This window comes from Panthera uncia, assembly GCF_023721935.1.
Source record: "Panthera uncia isolate 11264 chromosome C1 unlocalized genomic scaffold, Puncia_PCG_1.0 HiC_scaffold_3, whole genome shotgun sequence".
NCBI classification, from domain to species: domain Eukaryota; kingdom Metazoa; phylum Chordata; class Mammalia; order Carnivora; family Felidae; genus Panthera; species Panthera uncia.
The window spans coordinates 108,711,690-108,721,300 of NW_026057584.1; positions in this window are offsets into that span (position 1 = coordinate 108,711,690).

Consider the following 9,611-nt stretch of genomic DNA (forward strand, 5'->3'; position numbering starts at 1 on the left):
CTGACAATGTGGATCTCTGGCTCGGGATTCTCTCTCTCTCTCTCTCTTTCTCTCTCTTTCTCTCTCCCCCTCCCTCCCTCCTTCAAAGTAAATAAATAAAAATAAATAAATATGGGGCACCTGGGTGGCTCAGTCAGTTAAGCATCCAGCTTCGGCTCAGGTCATGATCTCGCAGTTTGTGAGTTTGAGCCTCATATCAGGCTCTGTGCTGACAGCACAGTGACTGATTTAATTTAAGTGACTCCATGGTGTTTAAGCCATAAACAGTACTGCCCTGCATTTCCTCTAACTTCCAAGCACAGAATGAACCAGATCTCAAAGAGTTCCTTGCAGTACAAGAGACAGACAATTCCAGTTCCATGTCGTTAGTGTAGGATAGGATAGCAGGAATACTGAAGGACAGTCCAGTCAGGATGGAATGCAGGATTCTCAGAAGCTGAAGTTGGATAATGGAGTCAGGAGAGTGACCTTAAGGCATCCACCCTTAAGTAGAATTCTAAAGGTAGAAAAGAAAAATGACAAGCAAGTGGTCCGTTCCTAGATATTACAGCTCCAAGTGGTAGGGAAGGCATTCAAGCATATTAAAGTATCCTGATCCTTGAAGAGTCTTAAGATGTGCTGCATTAGAGGATCAATCTAATCATAAGTAAAAGCTATTCATACCTCTAATCTTGTAAGTCATGCCAGGAAAATGGTTTTGTTTTAATATTTTATTTTTAAGCAATTTCTACATCCAACATGTGGCCCAAACTTACAACCCTGAGATCAAGAGTCGCACATTCTACCAACTGAGCCAGCTAGGCGCCCCAGGAAATTTGTTGTTATTTGTTTTTAAGTTTATTTATTTATTTATTTTGAGAGAGAGAGTGCAAGCAGAGTCACGGCAGAGAGACAGAGAGAATCCCAAGCAGGCTCCACACCATCAGTGCAAAGCCCAATGCAGGGCTTGAACTCACAAACCATGAGATTATGACCTGAGCTGAAAGCTCAATGATGCTCAATCAACTGAGCCAGCCAGGTGCCCCATGTTTTTTAAATTGACTAGGAGATAACACCACAAGTATGCAAACAGTCATATTCTATAGAATTCTATACAAGTGATCTATCTCCAAGAAAAGTTGTTAAAGAATAGAGGCATCAAGGTGCATGGCTGGCTCAGTCCATAAAACAGGAGTCTTGGTCTTGGGATAATGAATTCAAACCCCACATGGGTCATAAAACTTACTTTAAAAAAAAATAGAGGCATGGAACTGTTACAGATTGATTTATCAATTAGAGACTTAAGAAAAAAATTCAGCTGAGCAAAATTGAAGATCTAATTGGCTTTGTTAAGCTGCTTATGAATCCTGCAGCATCCCATCCAGCAAATACAAAAGAACTTCAAGGAGCTATACAAAAGGAAGGGTTTTATAGACAGAAATGGGGTAGGATAGTTAGCAAAAGAAAAGAAAGGATTGTTTCAGGTAAGATCACCTTCCCTTGGTGGAGTGAGAAATCTTATCAGGTGAAATATCTCAACTTCCTTTAGGGGATGGAGAGGGCCCCTGTCACAGTGTTGGGAAGGAAAAATTTTCCATACCCTTCAAGATTCTTCTAGCTAGTCTAAGAATAAAATTGACACGAAACAGATTAAGAGGAGGAAAAAGCCGATTTAATTACATGTGCAAGAAGGCCCAATAACAAAATTCAGACCAAACAAATTAGTAGGGCAGGCAGTTTTTGTAGTTTTTACACAAAGAGACAATAAATCTTTGAGGAATTGACAGGACAAAGAAAATTCATGTTCATGAGCTTCAATTAGTAAGGAATTTTATTTTTATTTAAATTTTAGCTAGTTAACTTACAGTGTAATATTGGTTTCAGGTGTAGAATTCAGTGATTCATCACTTACATACATACAACACCAAGTGCTCATTACAAGTGCCCTTCTTAGTACCCATCACCCATTTAGCCCATCCCCCATCCCCCTCCCTCCATTCACCCTCAGTTTGTTCTCTGTCGTTAAGATTCTTTTGTGGAGGTGCCTGGGTGGCTCAGCTGGTTAAGTGCAGACTTTGGCTCAGGTCATGATCTCAAGGTTTGTGAGTTCAAGCCCCAGGTTGGGCTCTGTGCTGACAGCTCAGAGCCTGGAGCCTGCTTTGGATTCTGTGTCTCCCTCTCCCTCTGCCCTTCCTCCACTTTCTCTCTCTCAAAAATAAATTTAAAAAAAAATTTTAAATATTCTTTTGTGGTTTGTTTCCCTCTCCTTTCTTTCCCCCTTCCCATATGTTCATCTGTTTTTTAAAATTCCACATAAGAATGAAATCACATGGTATTAATAAGGAATTTTAAACTGAATTTGTGTTGGGGCAGTAAATTAGTAAAAAGTAACATCATTATTTATATACCCTTCTCAGGTCTAAATTCCCTATCTCTGGTAATAAGTATATATTATTACCTCCTGGTGTAGAAAGGATGCCATTCACAAGGGAAATTTCTATCCTGTTTTCTGGAGACAAAGGGGCATCAGACATCTTTTTCAGCATTGGCTGTTTCTTAAGTAACTTTTACTTAAAATAATCAGTATGCCATGGAGCACCTGGGTGTCTCAGTCAGTAGGCTTCCAACTCTTAATCTCAGCTCAGGTTATGAACTCAAAATTTGTGAGTTTGAGCCCCACGTTGGGCTCCTACACTGCCAGCTTGGGGCCTGCTTGGGATTCTCTCTCTGTCCCTCCCCTGCTCTCTCTTGAAAGGACTTTCTCCCTCTCCCTCTCTCTCAAAATAAATAAATAAATGTAAAAATAATAAAATAAAATAATCAGTATGCCAAAGTAGCACATTTTGGGTTGGCTTAACCTTGGCCCATACGACAGATTACCTCACTGGTGCTGGCCAGAAAATCCCTGACTGACCAGGTAAGATTGCATTTCTGGAGGAAGTTGAAACAGCAATTACATTAAGTGTTAAACCTCAGTTTGGCGACGTGGCCTATCATGAATAAGTGACTCCGTTTTGGACCTGTGATTTTTCTTTTTAACAAAAGACATGCTAGCTAAATGCAGTGTGTGGCCCTTATTTGTATCCTGAACTGAACAAATGGAGTTTAAAAAAAAAAAAAAAGAAAAAGTAAAAAAATTTTTGAAAAACTGGATATATTTGGACATGGATTGGGTGGGTAGATACTAGATGGCATTAAAGAACTATTCAATTTTTTACATGTAACAATGATATTTAATTAAATCTTAAAAATCTTTTCATATTAGTTACATTCTGAATTATTTGTGTGTTAAATGATATATAAAATGATGTAATAGGGGTGTCTGGGTGGCTCAGTCAGTTAAATGTCTGATACTTGATTTCAGCTTAGGTCATGATCTCGTGGTTAGTGGGATTGAGCCCCACATCTGGCTCTGTGCTGACCTCTCTCTCTCTCTCTCTCTGCCCCTTCCCTGTTCACACTCATGTGCACGCATGCACACACACTCACTCTCTCTCTCAAAATAAAGAAACTTAAAAAAAAAGTTTAAAATATTCCAGTCAAGGACATCAGCAGGTATGGTTAAGTAAGGACATCCAAAAAGGCACTCCTCCATAAAAGGAATAAACACTAAACAATGTAAATAATAAACAATAAAATTGGCAAAAATTTCTCAAAATCAACCTGAATTTTCAGTTTTTCAGAATTTGGGAAATTAAGGGTTTGCAACGATCTAAGGAATGTTCTTTTTTTTTTTTTTTCTTTTTTAATAGCTGAATATCCTTAAGGGGGAAAGGGAGGAAAGAGAGAGATGACACAAGTTGGCTCGGTGATAGGCGAGAGTTCATTATACGCTATTCTGTTTTTGTGTGTATTTGAAATTTTTTTTAAATAAAAGGTTGAAGAATTGCTTCGTTGATTTGGGGGGATTAATACATGCAAATGGCACAAACTTAAAGGTACAAAAAGGGAAAACAGTGAAAAGAGGATCACTCTCCACCCTCACACACTCCCTCACCTCACGCCACGCTTACCAAAGAGAGTACCTTTCCAAAGACACATATGTGAAAATACTGTACACAAGATTTTTTTTTCTACATAAATAGGATACTATACAAACTTACCTTGCTTCTGTTGTGACAATATATCTTGACTCTTTTAATTTCTCAGTTCACACACAGATATGTCCTTCAACTTTTAACAGCTTCATGGTTTTGTCATATGGTTGAACAATATTTATTTAAGTAATATCTATACCCAATGTGGGGCTCAAACTCACAATCCCAAGACCAAGAGTCACATGTTCTTCCAAATGAGCCAGCCAGGCACCTCTGAACAATTATGTAATGAGTGCTCTATTGATAGCACTTAGGTAACTTTATATATATATATATAAAATATGTTATATATGTTATATATATTTACATATATATTATATTTTTTTTATATATTATGTATTCTTATATTTTTTAAGTTTATTTATTTAAGTAATCACCACCACCACCACCACCCCCACCCCAGTGTGGGGGCTCAAACTCAACTCCTGAGTTTCTCCCTGACTTACAAAGCGCCATTTCAGCTTGTTTTCTCTGCATCGGTACCCCTACCCCCATTCATGCCTTCGCTCTTAGCATTCTCTCTCCTGATCTGGAACTCTCCCTGCCGCCCCCCTCCCACCGATTTTTCTATCTTTGGCAGATCAAATAGCATCTTCTCAAAAAGGCCACCCCCAAGCACTATATCTAATGTAGCACTTGTTCCCAGGCTAATCTACATAGTTGGGTTTTTTTTTCTTGTCTGTCTCTCCCCACTAGCATGAAGGCTCCAGCAGAGCTGGAACCTTCCTATCTTGCTCTCCTTCTTTAATCCCAGCCTGATATGGTGGGCACATAATAAAACGTGTTGAATGAAAGACCCGATGTAAAGATTGTAAGAGCATTAGAGAGCATAAAAGCATTAAGTGCGTTAGAGTGTTTTAAAAATTCCCCAAGTGTTGTGTGAAGTTTCAGTAAGATATAGAAAACACTTAACAGTGCCTAGCCACAAACACCTGGGCTCACAGGCAGGCTGCCCTTCATCCTTCTCTATTTTTTCTTGAATTTTATTTTTAATTTACATCCAAATTAGTTAGCATATAGTGCAACAATGATTTCAGGAGTAGATTCCTTAGTGCCCCTTCCCCATTTATCCCATCCCTCCTCCCACAACCCCTCCTGTAACCCTCAGTTTGTTCTCCATATTTATGAGTGTCTTCTGTTTTGTCTTCCTCCCTGTTTTTATATTATTTTTGTTTCCCTTCCCTTATGTTCAAAGTCCTCATGAGTGAAGTCTTATGATTTTTGTCTTTCTCTGATTTCACTTCGCATAATACCCTCCAGTTCCATCCACGTAGTTGCAAATGGCAAGATTTCATTCTTTTTGATTGCAGAGTAATACTCCATTGTATATATATACATATATATACACACATATATATGTGTGTATATATATATGTATATGTGTGTATATATATATATATATATATATATATACACACACACATACACATCCATTCATCCATCGATGGACATTTGGGCTCTTTCCATACTTTGGCTACTGTTGATAGTGCTGCTATAAACATGGGGGTGCATGTGTCCCTTCGAAACACCACACCCGTATCCCGTGGATAAATGCCTAGTAGTGCAATTGCTGGGTCATAGGGTAGTCTATTTTTTTTTTTTAATGTTTTTATTTATTTTTGAGACACAGAGAGACAGAGCATGAGTAGAGGAGGGGCAGAGAGAGAGGGAGACACAGAATCTGAAACAGGCTCCAGGCTCCGAGCTGTCAGTACAGACCCCGACGCGGGGCTGGAACTCACGGATTGTGAGATCATGACCTGAGCCGAAGTCAGACGCTTAACCGACTGAGCCACCCAGGCACCCCTCTATTTTTAGTTTTTTGAGGAACCTCCATACTGTTTTCCAGAGTGGCTGCACCAGCTTGCATTCCCAGATCCTTTCTCTATTTTGAATGCAAATAAATCTGGGAGTTACAAGACCTGTGTGTGTATGTATATGAGAGAGACAGAAAGAGGAGATTCAGCTGAGTAGTACCCCAGGGCTATACCAATTACTAAAATATCAAAATACTTTCATAAGTAACCTCTGACCATTCCCCATCTCTCCAGGACCTTACCCTGATCTGGCATTAGAGGCTTAATGTCTGACAGCACTACGGTCAATGGCCCCTAAGTTGTTAAACATTTTGAAAACCACCCCTGCTCGTTGAAAATTAGAAACTGGCAGAAGCCAAGTTTCTGAAAAGGTGAGTTCTGACCAGATCCTAGTTAGAATCCCAGAGCTACCTCTGTGCAATCTTACATAGGCAAGCAAGCTATGATTATGATTTAAACCAGCCCATTTTTATCCACCAAGAACAGGACATACAGCAAACGGTTTTGTTTTTCCACTTTAAAGAGGCATATACAACTGGCAGCCTCTTCATCCGATCCTGAAATGCAGAGATGTCGAAAGCTGTGATACCAGATGCAGAGCTGCGGTTCACCCAGCTGTGAGTTTGCAGTCCACGGGAAGTTGGTGACTAGGAGGGACAACAGCAGGCTGGCACCATAAAAGGAGGCACTGAAACTGCTGAAGCCTTCTCAGGGGCCCTGATGAGGCAAGGCAGGAACTGGAATCAGGCCCCCTCACCCCTAACCACAGAATCCAGTGTTCTGCTGCTAGGTCTGCAGAAGAGCTGAGCCAACCAACCCGAGTAATAGAGCTCAGGAGGGGACAGTCACCTAAAATGGAAGCTCGGTAGCAGAACAGTAACAAACCAGTCTGCGCTAAGATAGATGCCAATGCTGACCTTTCACCGACTTTGTCCACCATTACAATACTAAAAATCATGCCCAGGAGTGGAGATTTCACAGGCTAATTAGACGTGCGAGGCAAGAAGCAGCATGACCTTTAAGTGGAAAAAACAAACAATCCTTGCTCCTACATGTTTAGACTTCACCCTTTCCCACCTGTCTCTATCAGGCTCTCTGGGAGCCTTCTCCTCTGGGAGCCAGCCTGAAGACTCTCCTTTGTGTTGTCTCTCCTGTGCTGGAGCACAAGCCCCAGTAAAGGCTTGTCTGGAACTCTCCTTTGGACTCTTGTCAATTTGTGCTGTTCAGAGAGCCCAAGCCAGTTTGGTATCACGGCAGGTAGCTGAGGCCTTTGCTCCTGACTATCCAAGTGAGTGCAGGCTTAGCAGGGGTCAGCAGGCATGAGATCCAGAGCTCCCACATCCATAAGGGGAAGGGGGGCTGAACAGTTGGCACTTCCTGTCTACTCTGAAGTAAACTGACCTGGATGAGAAGGCAAGTTCAGTTCTCAAACATCCCTTTTGGAAGTACAAATGTTTACCTCTTTTGTGTGTTTACTCAAGTATCTAGTTTTAACTTTAAGTCAAATAAAAACAAAAAAACAAAAAACCTTTTTTTAAAGTAGGCTCCATGCCCAACGTGGAGCTCCAACTCACAACCTGGAGATCAAGAGTCACATGCTATTCCCACTGAGCCAGCCAGGTGTCCCAAAATAAAAAAAAATTTTAAAGGTGTGTGTGTGTGTGTGTGTGTGTGTGTATACATATATTTATAAAAAATATAAGTTTTGTGTATATGTATATACAAACACACATATGTATATTCTAGCCTTATTGAGGTAACTGACATATAACATTGTATTAATCATTATATATATACAGTAAGATGATCACCACAATAAATTTACTTAACATCCATGCCCTCACATAGTTACAATTTTTTTTCCAGTGGTGACAACTTTTAAGATTCACTCTTAGCAACCTTCAAACACACAATACAGTATTATTAACTATAGTCACCATGCTGGGTATTATGTCACCAGAACTTATTTATCTTGTAACTGGAAATCTGTACCTTTTGACCACCTTCACTCATTTCACACACACACACCAACTTTTGACAAACCAATCTGTTTGAGTTTGCGTTTTTTAGATTCCACATGAGATTATAGGATATTTGTCTTCCTCTGACATTTCACATAGCATAATGTCCTTAAATGTCCATCAAATACAAAATACAAAATACTTGGGTTGTAAGCCATTTAGTTCCTGAAAAAAGTTCACCTGTTTAGTAGGTGAGAAATATTTCATTAACAACTGATCACAACATACCACACCATTTCTCTATCGGAATAAGGAATCAGTTGGGGTGCCTGGGTGGCTCAGTTGGTTGAGCATCCGACTTTGGTTCAGGTCATGATCTCATGAGACCTGCATTGGACTCACTGCTGTCACCGCAGAGCCTGCTTTGGATCCCCTGTCCCCCTCTCTTTCTGCCCCTTCCTTGCTCACACTCTCTCTCAAAAAACAAGTAAAACATAAAAACAACAACAACGACACCAAAAACACCTCTGAAGGATAGAGGGAAATTATTTTATTTATTAAAAAAATTTTTTTTAATGTTTATTTATTTCTGAGACAGAGACAGAGCACGAGCGGGGGAGGAGCAGAGAGAGGAGACACAGAATCCGAAGAAGGCTCCAGGCTCTAAGCTGTCGGCACAGAGCCTAGAGGGAAATTATTTTTAAAAAAAGAAAAGAGGGGCACCTGGGTGGCTCAGTCAGTTAAGCATCTGACTTCGGCTCAGGTCATGATCTCACACAGTTCATGGGTTTGAGCCCCACATTGGGCTCTGTGCTGAGAGCTCAGCCTGGAGCCTGTTTCAGATTCTGTATCTCCCTTTCTCTACCCCTCCTCTGCTCATGATCTGTCTCTGTCAAAAATAAACGTTAAAAATTTTTTTTATATTTATGAGAGCGAGAGAGAGAGAGCGTGCACCAGTGGGGGAAGGGGCAGAGAGGGAGACACAGAATCCGAAGCAGGTTCCAGGCTCTGAGCTGTCAGACAGAGCCCGTCACAGTGCTCAAACCCATGAACCACAAGATCATGACCTGAGCTGAAGTCGGACGCTTAACTGACTGAGCCACCAAGGCACCCCCCACCCCAGAGTTTTTTTAATAATAAAAGAAAATCAGCTCTTGACAGAGCTTTTTCTGTATTCCAGATATTTGATATACAATTTCAAGAAATAGAATCATTAGGTCAGAGCATGAACATTTTTATGGTACTTGATCTGTTGGTGGGCTTTTGTCTATACTACCTGCTGTGAACCACCTCCACCTCCCTCCGCCCCTCCAATCATATGGTTCCTTGGGGAATATCTGTAGTTAATGAACTTAGTGACACTTGTCTTCACATGACCAAATCTACTAGCCTACATGCATGCTTTGTATGTCCACATTCTCCACGTTCTTTCCTATGAAAACAGATAAACCATCTCTGTTCTTATCGTACCTCTCCTCTACTTAGGCACTAGACCCAATTTCTTCTTTCCTCTATGTGGGCTTTGCTCTTGCAGTTGCCTTCCATCCCAGGTAGTAAATTTGTCAGCCCCTGGGTCATTCCTATCAACAGATAAACATGCACAAAGCATCTTCCATCTCTGATCCTCTCTTGACTCCCCATCTCCCCTGCCAGTTCTCTCTCCAAAGCTGTTCCCTTCACACAACCCTTCCCCACATAGCTACACACTGACCTCAGGCCCACTATCTTTTTGTTTCTTCTAAGCTCATTCCCACCTG